At 35.0% G+C, this 15,616-nt stretch overlaps 1 protein-coding gene across 1 annotated transcript in view; it reads right to left on the bottom strand.

The window, feature by feature from the left end:
• LOC145254664 (uncharacterized) overlaps positions 1 to 6,373 on the bottom strand; it is a 16,373-nt gene extending 10,000 nt beyond the window's left edge. Inside the window, exon 1 of the mRNA XM_080113311.1 lies at positions 6,309 to 6,373. The gene's annotated coding sequence lies outside the window, so the exon portion shown is untranslated. The remainder of the gene's footprint in view (positions 1 to 6,308) is intronic.
• Positions 6,374 to 15,616: the final 9,243 nt, after the last annotated feature.

Raw genomic sequence — 15,616 nt, forward strand, 5'->3', positions numbered from 1 at the left:
TACATTTTTCCTGGAAATTCTTAACATCAAAATCACATTAAATAATATGTCAGAACTAAATAAATATAGCTCCATAAAATCTTGTAATTGTAGAAATAAACAAGGATGCACACTGAATAAAAATTGTTTAGTAACCTCAGTAGTATACAAAGCAAAAATCTACTCGAAAAAAAAAAACCCTCATAGTAGTAAGTACTATATTAGTATGGCTGGGCATATTTTCAAAGAATGGTTCAGAGGTTACAAAAGCTCATTTGAAAATCCCAACAATAAAATTAATGTCACTTTTAGTATACTATAAAGAACTTATTAGAAAAATCTTACACTAACAATACGATAGAATATCCTGAAAAAAGCCAAAACATGCTCTTTACTTAGCTTCCCATGTTACCTTTGTCTTATGGAAAAATTATTTATCATAAGGTTTAAAGACAGAGATAAGCTACTCAATAAAAGATTAGAGACTTCCATAAACTGCAGGCATTATGAAGAACATCTTAGTAACCTTAATATTACCCCATAATTTAATTTAAATTATATATAAAAAATCCATAACTTAACTAAAACTATAAATAATTCACATTCTATATATATGTGTATGTGTGTATGTATATGTATATGTGTGTATATATATATGTATGGATATTGTGTATATTTGTGTGCAGTTGTGGCACTATTTCTTTGTGCCACTGTTTCTAACAAACTCTGCGGCATGGCCGGGTTATTATTTGGTCATGTGCGTAGAGATACAAAGAACGTCTTCCAATAATTCCCTTTCCTAGAGCTCTCTCTTTCCTGCACGACCACCATGAAGTGAAGACGCATATTCTGTCTCTCCGTAAGTGGGGGGAGCACCCCCTCCCTCAATACTAGTTAGCTTAGTTAGCTTTGAAAAGCCGATTATCCAGTTTTTTAATTGTTAAATTTTTGTAATATATATTTTGTACAATAAAATAGTTATGCTTTATATATATTACAATTGTGTCGTGTGTCGTTTTTCTTGTGTCTGCCATGAATGCCTTCATAAATGCCTTCATTGAACAACGAAGCGGTCCGGAAAATGAAGAAAGAAAACTCCATTCAGAACGCCACAAAGGGTGAAGAGGTCAAGACGTTTCCTGAGAGAAGAAGGAGCCACACAGCACATCCAACATCTCAGGTATGCTTTTCTTCTTATAGGCCCTAACGACGGCCATCTTCATATCTTCCCGAGACCGCTTTAAGACATTTACTATAACACGTCTGTCGGTCACACCTCAGTGACCGGCTGATAGTGGTATACAGTGATGGGACGATTCAAAAATTTTTCCCGATTTCGATAAAATTAATGATTCTGTTCTAAATTTCCACTTCTAATATGATTCCCGATTCTTTTAAAATTAATAAATATTTAATTATAGATTTGTTGGTTGTTTTTGTAAATTTTTAAATTTCCAAGTAATTTCCACATATTTTTTCTCAAATGTTTTCCTTGTATTTGATATAAAATTGTAAAACAAAAGATTTATTTTGATTTTTAAACAAAGCCAGATTGTATCAGTTTGTCATTAGCGTACAACATGCTACTTGAAAGTTTTCATAAACAGTTGAAAATAGTCGATTATTGGAAGCAAAATGAGAAAACAATGTACAAACAAAATATTTAACAATGCCCCTCCCATTGTTATGAATGGATTTCTAAATAATGTTACTATTTAGATAACCATTTTTAACGTGAGGAGGACATGGGCTTTGTTAACTATTCTGTGAATTCTCTCTACAAATGAAGTTTAAATTTTATTTTAATATAAAAAATTGTTGGGTTATTAAATTGATTTGCTGTAAACTAAAACAAAAATGAGATGCAAATAATAATAATAATGACAAATTTTTACATTAAAACTCTCAGCTAAATCCTCATTCCAAAAAGAAATATTACTTTCATAACAAAAAATAATCAGTAATTCTTTTTTGGGGACACCAGTACACCAGATTACAATCTGCCATTTTGGTTTGCTAAAAAGTATGCTAGCGCGCCAAATTTTATTCCATTATAAAAAACAAATTTCTACAGAAAAATAATTATCTATACATTTTTATCTAGCGAATAAACATAAAATTACATATAAAAAACATTATTATTAATTATTTAAATCCAACAATGGAGCTGAAGTTGAAGTTTTTTTATTCTGAAACAAAAATCGGTGTTTTGTTTCTAAAACAAAATCAACTTTTTGAATAAATCTGTGTGGCTTACCGAGAAAATATTTTTTCTAAAGAATAAAAATGAACAAAGTTTATTTTTACAAGAATCTTTATCTATTTATCTAGCCAATAAACATAAAATTATGTACGAAAAACCATGTTTATTATTTTTAAGAATCTAACTTACATTGTAATACACCAAAAAAAGAAAAAACATGATTCTCCATTTTAGGCTTGAAAAATTTTGTGGTAAAAATACAATAAATAACCAAATAATGAGTTATTGATCATACAATGTTTTAAGGGCATATAACCAACTTTATTTGTTTTAAATCTTGGGAATGTTTATATTTGCCTGATGAGATCAATAATGATCGACACGGTCTGCACATTGTAGCAAGATATGACTATATTTATATAAAGAAAATAAAAAATATAATCCCTTTGATTGAACACTATCAACGACCTTTGTTGGAATTCAATGATTCTTATCCTTTGAATATTTTCAACCTGGAATATACATACATATATATATATATATATATATATATATATATATTTACATACATACATACTAGTAGCCAAATTAAATATTAAAATGCTCATATCTTTGGTTCTATGGGACGAAACTACATAAGAATTTGCAGGCTTTTTGAAGAATATAATACTATTCTATGGTTAAAAATTTATGACAATTGGTAAAAAGAACCTACATTTTCAAACCAATAAAATATGCCCAAATTTGTCTACATTAGCATATATATAGTGTCTTGCAAGCCAGGTTTAGTTTGGCTGCTTCGGTTGTCTCCCTTGTGGTCTTGTCAGGCCACTAATATATATATATATATATATTGAACAAAATGGAATATGACATAATCATGTTGACACACCAGTTCCCACTGGACTACCAAAGTTAAGCAACGTTGAACCTGGTCAGTACTAAATGGGTGACCATTTGGGACTTCTAGGTGCTGTATGTACTCTCTGCTTATCTTGGCATTGTTTCCAGTCGTCCTACACTTCTTGCAACTGGACTCAAACAGTGCCGATTCAGTAGTGGTGTGGTTAAGGATTGCACAACCCTTGCCTCACAATTACATGCACAGTTGCCCCTACAGGGGGTATCCTTTGTCTTTCAAGACTGAACGGAGGCATCGTTAAAAAAATTGAACAAAATTAAAATGATTAAAAATGGCTTCCATTTTACATGCTAATTTTTTAAAATGCTTTAAATAAATAAAATTAATTTCCACATTTTTATGCACACATTTTCTTTAGTACTTGGAAAAAATTAAAACAAATGACTTTCCTGTTTTTATTTTTACTTGTTTGTTTTAATTTGTTTGTATTTATTTTAAATATACTTTTCTAAATTGAAAGAATTTTCCCATTATATAAAAAAAAACGAGATGGTTTGCAATATTTTTGCTATAATAAGTAGAATATGTTTACAAAACATTGAAAGGTTCTATTTATAGACGGGTGATCAGAAGCGACTAATCAAGTGGAACCACATCCTGCTAACAACAAATTAGAAACTGGATTCACTCCATAAAACATACTGGAAATTTTAGAATCCTTGTACACAAGTTTTTGTGTGACCACGAAAAGGAATTTTGCTCTTTGTCTGACAACTTTTACAATTTTGGACTTGCTACAGATTGGCTAATCCAACAAGAAATCATATTCTTCATCCTTGTTATGGCTTTTACAATTCAAACCTCTCTCTGGATTGAAGGCTGTCATTTTGTTTGAAACAAGATTTCACATTTTTTCTGAAACTAAAACGGCTTCTATATATATATATATATATATATATATATAAAGCAGTTGCATTTGTATGTGTGTGTACAGTTCTTCTACAGCCCCACATCACTAGACCGATCATGATCAAACCTGACATACTGATGGTTTCCGACCTCGGGATTGTTCATACCATATTTCAAGATCAAGGTTAAAGGTTAAGGTCATATTTGGTGTGGCTCTTCAAAAAATCCCACACCTAGAGATGGTGCACACCAAGTTGGGGTTCACCACAATCCCAGGAGCTGCTACGATGGTGCTAGCTAAATTCTTTGTGAATTTGAATCAGATCATCCTCCTCCACCTCTATTTTCTCAACCAACCTTCATGAAATTTGGCATGATAGAAGTCCCTAATTTATTGCACTTAACTTTGATCCGAGTGCACAGCAAAGTCCTGCCCGGAGCGCAAGTATCTTTGTTATATCTTTGATAAAAATGTGTTTGTGATATTAAACAAATGTTAACCATTATGATTCTTTGTAATTGTTTTGATTTTTATACCACAATATAAATGTCAATTTTGATATAATCTATTTGTTTTAAAGTTCATAGTTGAATTTCAGTTACTTCAGGAGCTATTTAAAAAATTTTAAACACCTTAAGCAATAGTTGCTCTTACAATATCTACTTACTGCAAAGGTGCCCATGAAGCAGGTATCTGAGCGTACAGCAAAGTCCTGCAGGAAATGCAGCTATCAAGACAAAATACTATTAAAACCCCACCGTATGTCACGGTAACATATGTTGAGCGAGTTTCTAACAGTATTTTGTCTAGTTTTTTTTATTTTTAACTTCTTTTCCCAAACTTACCTTGTCAAAGAGAGAGTTGGTCATCATTTTTAACTTTCCAATACATCGATAAACACTGTATGTTTTTTGAGCTGATAAACATTTTACATTAAATAAAAACACTAAAAAATATCCAGTTAGGTAGAAAAATAACTTATTTTGCCGTTGATAACATTTATTTGTTATATATTTATTTTTTGAATCTATGTGGACGGTAATACAAACCCGCATTTTCTAATTTTTAACCTTTGTTTAATATCACAAATACATTTTTATCAAAGATATATCAAAGATATAACAAAGATACTTGCGCTCCGGTAGGTGTGTCAGAAATTTCGTGAAAAATATTGAATAATTCCACCCCGTCTTTCCAAGCTTATAACTCCTCGAAAAATGTAATTCAAGCCCTAATTTTTGTTTTTCAATTAAAGGAGCAAGGACCAAGGTTTCATTAAAAAAAAAAAAAATGTTTTTTTTTTTAAAAAAAAGGTTTTAAACTTCGGACTTTACAGGTAAATTTCTAAAAAACACAACATTTTTTTGTTTTAAATTTGAATATATTATTTATTGATCTTTTATCTTCAATTTGTGATAACACTTTGGTGAGTAAATTAATTATTTACTTTTTAATAGACATTTCAAATGGGGGGGGGCGTGAATTTAAAAAAAAAAACGTTTGTCTAAAATATTATATTCGGTTTATTGGAAAGAGCATAAAATTTCACATTGACCCTGAAAATATTGTAAAAATAGAATCAATAGAAAAATTTTGATAGATTTTTAAAGTTTAAAAATTGAAAAATATTGAGTTCGTAAAATTCATTACTGTTTTTTTGTTTTTCTTTTTTAATAAAAAAAAAATATTTCTATTACTTTTAAAACAACTTTAATAGTTTATTTTGGAAGTATAATCCATAAAGAAAATAAACAACCCATTTTTAAAAGAGAAATTACGGGTTTTTTATATTTTGTCCAAAAATTCCTACAAAAATTCTGATACACCTAGCGCTCCGGGCAGGACTTTGCTGCTGTGCACTCGGGTCAAAGTTAAGTGCAATAAATTTTGGTCTATGTTAGGGACCTCTATCATGCCGTAATCAACTTTTTAAAAGGTAAGGCTTCGGATGATGGGCAGTGAGTGCACTTTCATTTGTTGTGAATTATACGGGAATTATCACCGGTCACGTGACACCTTAGTAATGTGATGACCCCTACTGCAACGGAAAGTGAAACATCAGTTTCGTAGAACCTTATCATTAAAATGTGATGGACGACGTTTAAAGTAATTAATTTTTTTTTTTTTTTTCAAAATTATTTTTGATGATCTGAAAGTCCAGTTCGTAACTGATATCAATCATCAAAAAAAAAAAAAATCATTTAAAGGGAGAGGAAAAACTCGTTCATAACCGCTTTTTTTTTTTTTTTTCTCATATATGAATTTTCAAAAATCAGGCATAATTGAAATGTAAGACGAAATAAAAATGTCGCCAGCAAATATTTACAAATTGATGCAAAAAAAAAAAAACTTACAAATATTCAAACTGCGATTGAATTTGTTAATCAGGGACTTTTCATCAAATAATTTTTTTTGTTGTGTTTACGGACTGAAAAATTGCTCTTCTCTAATTGGTTAAAAATCTTCAGCACACATAATTTTAAGGCCAAATTCGCTAAATTTGGCATTGAAAAAGGCCAATCTGGCAACCACGGGGAGACTCGAAAAGTGGGGGGGCATACTTATTTAATTATAAATTTATAATTAATTAGAACAATAAAACATTATCATTTCAAGCATAACTAAATCCCAGAACTAGTGTATATTTTAGTTATGTATTTTGTGTTATTAAAGTCGATAGGAAAAAGTTGGAGCGGCGATAAACATTAGGTGAAGAGCGGAAGCGTTACTCTTTGGCCTATTCCCTGTTTTTTTTTATTTGTTTATTTATATATTAATTAATGTTATTATTGTGGGGAAAAGAAGTAAAGAGACAGAGACAGAGAGTCGAATTTACGAGGTTCTTTCGTAGAAATAAACAAGGTTAACTCTCAATTTATAAAAGGAAAAAGATTTATTACATTTTAGGAAATATTTTCATTGAAAATAATAGTTCATTTATGAGTGAACAAAAGGGGGAAATTAGTTTGAGATTTCGAGGAAGTTTGAGTTGATAATTCAAGAGCCGTGATTAGTTCACGGGTCTGTAAATCGTAAAGAAAACTTCCTCACTCAACTATATAAAATAATTTTCACTGAAAGTTTTTGAGTAGAGTTAATTAATCACTCTGGAAGGTTTGTTGCGGGGACCGGTCGTCCGGAGACAATCGACCCAACAACTAACAAAATAGACACAGGCAAAAGGTAAGCAGCATGCAAGGCAAAGAAGAATGACAGACGCAGGTTGTTTGGTTAAAGACGAGGGTTAGCCTTTTATTTTGAATAGAAAAAAGCAAAAATAGTTCAATCTGGGTGCTGGTCGCCTGGAAGGTCGCACGTCACTGGAGGCAAGGTCTGGAGGTCCGGACTGGTACTCTGGATGTAGTGTGGTTCAGAGGGTGTTCGCTGGGTATGGAATGGTCAGCTGGGCGTCAGAGCGATCCGGAACGAATGGTGAACACTGAGAGCTCGGGGGTCAGTGTTAAGGAACGGACGACACTGAGAACGGAGGGATCAGTGTTCGGAACGGACGACACTGAGAACGGAGGGATCAGTGTTTAGGAACGGATGACACTGAGAATGGAGGGATCAGTGTCTAGGAATGGACGACCGGTAGGGAGCCAAATTGCGAACCAGAGGAACAACGTGCGAGCGAGGTAGCGGACCAGAGATGCAAGGTGCAAGCGAGGTAGCGGACCAGAGGTGCAAGGCGCAAGCGAGATAGCGGACCAGAGGTGCAAGGCGCAAGCAAGGTAGTGGACCAGAGATGCAAGGCGCAAGCGAGGTAGCGGGACAGAGGTGCAGCGAGGTAGCGGACGAGAGGTGCAACGTGCAAGCGAGGTAGCGGACCAGAGGTGCAAGGCGCAAGCGAGGTAGCGGACCAGAGGTGCAAAGCACAAGCGAGGTAGCGGACCAGAGGTGCAAGGCGCAAGCGAGGTAGCAGGCAGGAGATGCAGGTGCAGTGCAGGAAGCTGAAACTGCAGGCAGGAGGTGCAGGAAGCTGAGGCTGCAGGTAAGAGGCGCAGGCAGGAGATGCTGGAGGCTGCAGGCAGGAGATGCAGGCAGGATGCTGGAGGCTGCAGGCAGAAGGTGCTAACAGAGTAAACAAAGTGGTAGGTCTTTCGTAGGAACCTAGCCCTGAAAAGGGTTCTTTGAATTACTGCTGTAGCTGCATCGGTGCTGGTTCTGGAGTGGTTATGAGGAGGGCTAACAGAGTAAACAAAGTGGTAGGTCTTTCATAGGAACCTAGCCCTGAGAAGGGCTCTTTGAATTACTGCTGTTGCTGCATCGGCGCTGGTTCTGGAATCTGGGGTGGTTTCTGACCGCTGCTGCTACCACATGAGATCCTTCGGCAAGTGAGTGGATCTCCAAATTCAGGGACTCGTAGCCCTCCGCCGGCTTGACTTTTTTTGGCCGAGAGGCACTTTCTTTGTGGAGACAGGGTGTTACGAGTGACATCGCTGTCGGAAAATGAATAAATGAAGGTCATTAATTCCAGACGAAATTTTTACAAATCAAACTTAGTTTAGAAGTTTGAGAATTGTATTTTAATTCATTCCGTCTGAAACAAAAAGACAATCATTCAGCTTTTAATCGTAAAAGGTTAATTTTTATGTATATTTCCTTTTAACAGGGGAAAGGAGACATAAGTAGGTCAGCTGGCCTTGCCTTTTAGGAATGGCTATTCGTCCACTCTCCTTTCTTTTCTTCTGTCGTTCATGCTAGAAATGACGCATGCTTGTTTTGTCGTATATAAAACGGTGGAGTGTGGGAAAGAGGAAAAGGTAGTTTTTCTTGCCCCCACGACAGGTTCATTGAAAAATGTGAGAAGTTTTAAAATAATTATTTTCATAAATTTAATTTCAAGTGAGCATACGATAAAAAAAGGGGAATGCAAAAGTTAGTTACTGTTTCTGTGTCTGTGTGTTCGCCTACATTGTCTGATTAGCTGACTTGAGTTGCAGACAGTAGTGATATATGCCTTCCAACACTATCTCTGAATTTTTGTTTACTGGTCTTTTTTGGAAAATACAGAGCTCTTTTAAAGATTCTCACCGGCTCCCAGACACCGAATTTCCGACAGCCCGGAAAACTCTCTGATTGGTCAGAAAATCAAAACATTGAACCTCCAAAGCAATTCAGTAAAAAGGCGCCTCTAGCCGCTTGCGCAGAAAACGTCTCGGGGCACTTGAACTTCCGGCAGCGAAAGAGTGAACATCGTAGCTCACCATATAACTTTCCGCCCAGTAAACGGAGTTAAAAGGTTCATCGTTCATGATAAAATAGCTTTGGTTTTCTTTGTGAAGAAAAGTTTGGTAGGATATTTACATGTAAATGTAGGTTGGGAAAATTTTTTTTTTTGTTTTTTTGTGTTTAGAAAATTTTTATATCATTTTTATTTTTAATAATAAAAATATGTGTTGTCCTTCTTCCACCTGATGGTTCTTCCGGACTTTGATTTAGTTTGTTTCTTTTCAACCTCTGTATCAGAGGAAGATACAAAAGTGTCAGATACTGGAAGGGGTGGAACAAAATCTTTTGACGTTGTTGAAGAATATATAGGCTTCAATCTATCTATGGAAACGTTACTGTGTACATCATCAGACATTTTAATAGTAAAACATTTGCCATTACGATGTACTACTTGGAATGGACCTGTATATGGAGCTTCCATAGATTTTCGAATCCTGTCTGTTCTCAACCAGACGCTGTCACAAATTTGAAGATCCTTAGGAATGTACACAGTAGGTAAAGAATGGAGGTGTCCACTGGATAATCCGTCTGTGTCAAATTTCTGCATCTCCTCAGCTAGGGCTTTTATGTGAGCATCTGTTATATCAATGTTTGCATCCTCGTACGCATCGATTAACAATCTAGGTATCTGTGCATTAACACCCGTAACTGCAGTAAATGGTGAATAATTGGAATCGTTGGGTGTAATCCTGATACTTAGAAGAACTATAGGAAGAGCAGACAACCAAGATTCTCTTATGGCAATAATTGCTGTCTTTAATGTTCTGTGTGCTCGCTCGATCATTCCGTTTGCTTGGGGATGGTACGAAGTCGTTCTCAGCCTGTGGAACCCTATAATTTTAGACAGTTCTGAGAACAGCTCAGACTCGAATTGGCTACCTCTGTCTGTAACGACATGGAGGGGCACACCAAATCGCGATATCCACAGATCAACAAAAGCAGTTGATACTGATGCTGCAGTTATTTCGGTCAATGGACAAGCCTCTACCCATCTCGTATTTCTATCGATGCATGTTAATAAATAACGATAGGGAGAGAAATACGGGTCTGTTTTGCTCTTGACTGGTGGTAGAGGGCCAACAATGTCAATGTGCACAGTTTGAAATCTGCTGGATGGCAATTCAAACGGATGCACGTCACTTTTTGTGTGTTTGTTTATCTTTGCTTGTTAGCAATGCTGACATTCCTTGCACCATTCCTTTATTGATTTGGCCATTTTGGGCCAAAAATATCTGGAAGTTATCATTTTACTTGAAGCAGCAATTCCAGGGTGTGACAAGATGTGTAAACTGTCAAAAACAGATTTCCGGAGCTTTTGTGTGACAAAAGGTCGTGGAAAAGGTAATGACACGTCACATAGGATTGTATTATGTTCATTAATCTGATACAGCTTCAGTTGATCACATAGAGTTTTCATTTCTTCATCAGTGGTTTGGTGATTGGCCATCTCCTGTAAGTCACAAATATCAATTGTAATTGCATACGCTGGTCGCGATAAGCAATCAGCTACAATGTTCTGTGAACCTTTTATGTGTGAAATATCAGTCACATATTCACTCAAGAAACAAAGGTGATGCTGTTGTCTATCGGATTTTAAAGGTGTTTGGCTTTTAAAGGCACTGCAAAGCGGTTTATGATCTGTTAATAACAACAAGTTTCTGCCTTCCACCTGATGTTTAAAATACAAGAATGCTAAATAAGCAGCTAGCAATTCTCTGTCAAAGGTAAAATATTTTTGTTGAGTTTGTGATAACTTTTTTGAAAAGTATCCAATAGGAATTGGTTGATTGTCAATCATTTGATGAAGTGCTGCTCCAACAGCGTAACTGGAACTGTCCGTAACAAGCTGATAATTAGTAGCTTTTGAATCGGGATAAGGTAGAGCGGTTACACCTGATAAACTTGTTTTTATCCTTTCAAAGGATTCAACTTCCTCCTTTGTAAAATCTATTTTCTTAGATTTTTGATTCAACCGAATACACTCGGTGAGTGGTAAACTGATTTCACTGAAATTTGGAACTAATTTTCTGTAAAAATTTGCCATGCCAAGGAATTGACGCAGTGATTTTGAATCGTTCGGTTGAGGAAATTCATTTAATTCGCGGATTTTCTTGTCACTTGGCTTAAGACCATCAACAGATATGTGAAATCCCAAAAATTCAAGTTGAAAAACATTGAAAATACATTTAGAAAGGGAAATTTTAAGGTCGTACTCACTGCGTTTCTGTAAAACAGTATCCAGGTGTTTGGAATGCTCTTCTTCACTATTTGAGAAAATAAGAATATCATCGATGTATATAAAAATACAATCGATGTTGCGGAAAATATTGTCCATCATCCTTTGGAAAGTACTAGATGCGTTCCGCAAACCGAAAGGCATGTAATTATACTCATATAAACCGAAGGGTGTTGTGATGGCTGTTTTGCATACATCATCCGGATGGACTGGTACTTGGTGGTAAGCAGAAGATAAATCAATTTTTGAAAAAACTTTCTTACCGTGCAGTTTTGATGACAAGGAATTTATGTTTGGCACTTGGTATCGATCTGGTTTTGTTATAGTGTTTGGTAATCTGTAGTCACTTGCAGGTCTATAAGTCCCATCAGATTTTTTCACCATGTGCAAGGCCGAACTCCACTCTGATTTAGAGGGGGATATAATTCTGGCATTCTGGAGTTTCCTGAACTCCTCTTTTGCTATGTTGTATTTCTGGGCTGATAACTGCCTCGTTTTAGAGAAAGATGGAGGGTTACTGCCAGTTTCAATTCTATGAAACACTTTAGGTTTTGTTGCATTGGAATCATGATGTGGAGAAATTAAGTTGGGATATTTTTGCGAAATTGTGTGAACAGTTGTGTCAGCAACGTTATCCGAGCATAAAGCAATGTTCATAAGTATTGGTGATGGCTGTGCATTTGAATATCTTTTGGTTGTTTGATCAATCAATTTGTTATTTGTGCAATCAACCATCAATCCAAAATGATTCAGAAAATCATAACCTAGGAGAGGTCTAGTAGTTTCTGCAATGAAAAAGGTCCAAGTGAAATCACGCCTAAAGTTATGAAGTGCCAGGTTTAATACTGCTTGACCGGAACATTCAATGTTCTGACCGTTAGCTGACACAATTGAGATGTTTGTTGGGTATATAACTATACCGCTTATATATTTTCTTGGGATTACAGATATTGCAGCTCCCGTATCCACAACGAAATTCAATTTTATAGCTCCTAACCATGCGGCTACTTCAAGAAGCGGCGAAGATGTGGAAGCTATCACACTTCGCCGGGTTAGTTTTCCAATGTTTTACTAAAAGCAGGGGAGGCAGGACGAGAACTGGGTTGCATTTGCACATTCTGTTTGTCTGGCCATTTACACCATGGTTTGCAATATTTTGCACTTTCGGCAGATTTTGGGTCTCTGATCCTTGTTAAAAGGACGAACTTCATTTGGACAATTATATGATTTTTGTGACGGATTACTTTTTCTTTGAGATCCGTCATCACTCTGGTTATGATGGTTTTGGTTCCATGATATCTGTTGTATTTGCGTGGCTTCCTGTCTAGTAAAATATAACAGCAGATCATCGGACATTTTCCTAGTCTTTCCAGATCAAGATCAATTTGTGCTGCTACCACGGGTTTGATCGAATGAGGTAGGGCTTGGATGAACTTATGTCGGACAATGTCTTCTCCAACACTAATTCTACCTGCTAACGACATGAGTTCGTTCAAATAAATCGAAGGACATCCTGTCATGATTGAAGATGACATTAGTTTGTCCAGCATTTCAGGCTTTGATTTTTCATACTGGTTAATTAGATAGTATTGTACTTGTACCCCTCATATTAATTACTCACACCCCTTTCTATTGTTCCAGAGTCTTTTAACTTATCAAAGTCTTTTGATTCCAGTATGTTGTTTTGTAATTTTCCAACTATATCCGTTGGTAATGACATGAGAATATGGTAAAATTTTTGTCTTGGTTGTTTAATGTTCATAATACTGAACTGGGCTTCCATTATTGAAAACCAAGCTAGTACATTTGAATCAATAAATGCCGGAGTTTTCATCGCTATTGACTGCACTGGTTTATCTTGTTCTGCTGCCATGTCGACTTCGTTTTCTGCCATTTTAGTTTTCCTTTTTGTTATACACACTTTTGCTGTGTGTTGTCTTTTATAATTTTGTTATGAAGATAGGTTTTTATGTTAAAAAAAAAATATATATTTTTTTTTTTGTGTGAAAATGTTTTGTTTCAAAAGAATAATTTTTTTTTTTTTTTTGAAATATTTAGTTTGTTTTCAAGAAGAAAAGGAATATATTTGTAGGATTGTATTTTTGTTAGAAAATAAAAAAAATTTTTTTTTTTTTTTGGAAAAGTAGATTTTTATATTCAGAAGGATTTGTTTTATCGTTTTCATAAAAAAAATTTTTTTTTTTTTTTCCTTTTTATTTTTGTTGAATTTCCGTAGTTTTTCGCGACCTTGGTGAAATTGTTTCTTGAGTTTTTATTTACTTTTGTTGAAATTCACATCAAAAGTTGGTTATTTGAAGTATTAGAAGGCAGTTTTTTTGTTTGTTGGTCCGTGGTGAATTTGTAGTGAAATTATTTCTTGGGTTGTTTTCATTTTGTTTAGTTTCGTTGAAATTCACATCAAAAGATTGGTTACTTGAAACATCAGAAGATAGCTTTTTTAAAAAATTTTTTTTTATAGAAATGTTTGCTTGTTCAAAATAATCACGTCGGTAGGTCGCAAGTTTGGCCTTTTCCTGATTTTTTATTTGGTTATTTATGTATTAATTAATGTTATTATTGTGGGGAAAAAAGTAAAGAGAGCAAGACAGAGAGTCGAATTTATGAGGTTCTTTCGTAGAAATAAACAAGGTTAACTCTCAATTTATAAAAGGAAAAAGATTTATTACATTTTAGGAAATATTTTTATTGAAAATAATAGTTCATTTATGAGTGAACAAAAGGGGGAAATTAGTTTGAGATTTCGAGGAAGTTTGAGTTGATAATTCAAGAGCCGTGATTAGTTCACGGGTCTGTAAATCGTAAAGAAAGCTTCCTCACTCAACTATATAAAATAATTTTGCTGAAAGTTTTTGAGTAGAGTTAATTAATCACTCTGGAAGGTTCATTGAAAAATGTGAGAAGTTTTAAAATAATCATTTTCATAAACTTAATTTCAAGTGATCATACGATAATAAAAGGGGGAATGCAAAAGTTAGTTACTGTTTCTGTGTCTGTGTGTTCGCCTACATTGTCTGATTAGCTGACTGTTATGTTCAAAGTGTTGTCGTGTTAGAGTTGAGTTGCAGACAGTAGTGATATATGCCTTCCAACACTATCTCTGAATTTTTATTAACTGGTCTTTTTTGGAAAATACAGAGCTCTTTTAAAGATTCTCACCGGCTCCCAGACACCGAATTTCCGACAGCCCGGAAAACTCTCTGATTGGTCAGAAAATCAAAACATTGAACCTCCAAAGCAATTCAGTAAAAAGGCGCCTCTAGCCGCTTGGGCAGAAAACGTTTCGGGGCACTTGAACTTCCGGCAGCAAAAGAGTGAACATCGTAGATCACCATACTTCCGATGCTGGTCAAATCTCTTCTAGTGCAAATAACAGCTAATTTCTCTTCTGTCCTACCTATATAATACTTGTACCCCCTTGAGGTAAATACCCCCGACAAACCCGAAGAATCAGCTAAATCCTACCCCTACGTAGTAGAGATCCCTAGGTGTAAGAAAGCCTCCTACTCCAATAGTTTCTCCCCCAGAACTGCTAGACTTTGGAATTAATGTGAACAGACATCTTGCGGCGCTTCTACACTATTAAGACAATTTTGTGGTCGATAAAAAAAAAAAAATGGTTTCTACTGATTTTTTTTTTTTTTTTTGTCAATTCTAATAAATTACAATGTTAGCTTTCAAATTATGCAGTCGAAATTACTTGAATATTACTGAATTATTAAAAAAAACAAAACTTTAACAATTTCAACCGTGTGTAGGGAAATAAATAAGAGCACCGGATTACCGGTGTAGGGTAAGGAGTGGGGTCCCTTGAAAAAAGAAGAGGAGAGTCCGTACACATGAGGCACGGACGCAAAAAGTTCTTCTCCTAAAAGACAATGTTGGACAGGCAGAGTACAACTCTAGAATACAGTCCTCACTCCTCCCGTAAACCCCACTATTGAAGTGAGTAATCTTTTTACCTTAATGTTCTGAATTGCAGTGTTGTCATGTTTTCATGTTTGTTAATAAATTCTTGTCGTTTATACTTGTTGTACGTTTAGTAATTATTAAAGCTGGTCGGTAGTTTTGGGACTTGGAAGAACCTAAACCCGTACCAACACGTGTTAGCAAGTGAAAAATTGCGGCCATCTTGTTAAACCGAAATGGAAAATTACCTCTCTTATGAACTCTCCT

Source organism: Euprymna scolopes, chromosome 30, assembly GCF_053919585.1.
Source record: "Euprymna scolopes isolate OS-2025 chromosome 30, ASM5391958v1, whole genome shotgun sequence".
NCBI classification, from domain to species: domain Eukaryota; kingdom Metazoa; phylum Mollusca; class Cephalopoda; order Sepiida; family Sepiolidae; genus Euprymna; species Euprymna scolopes.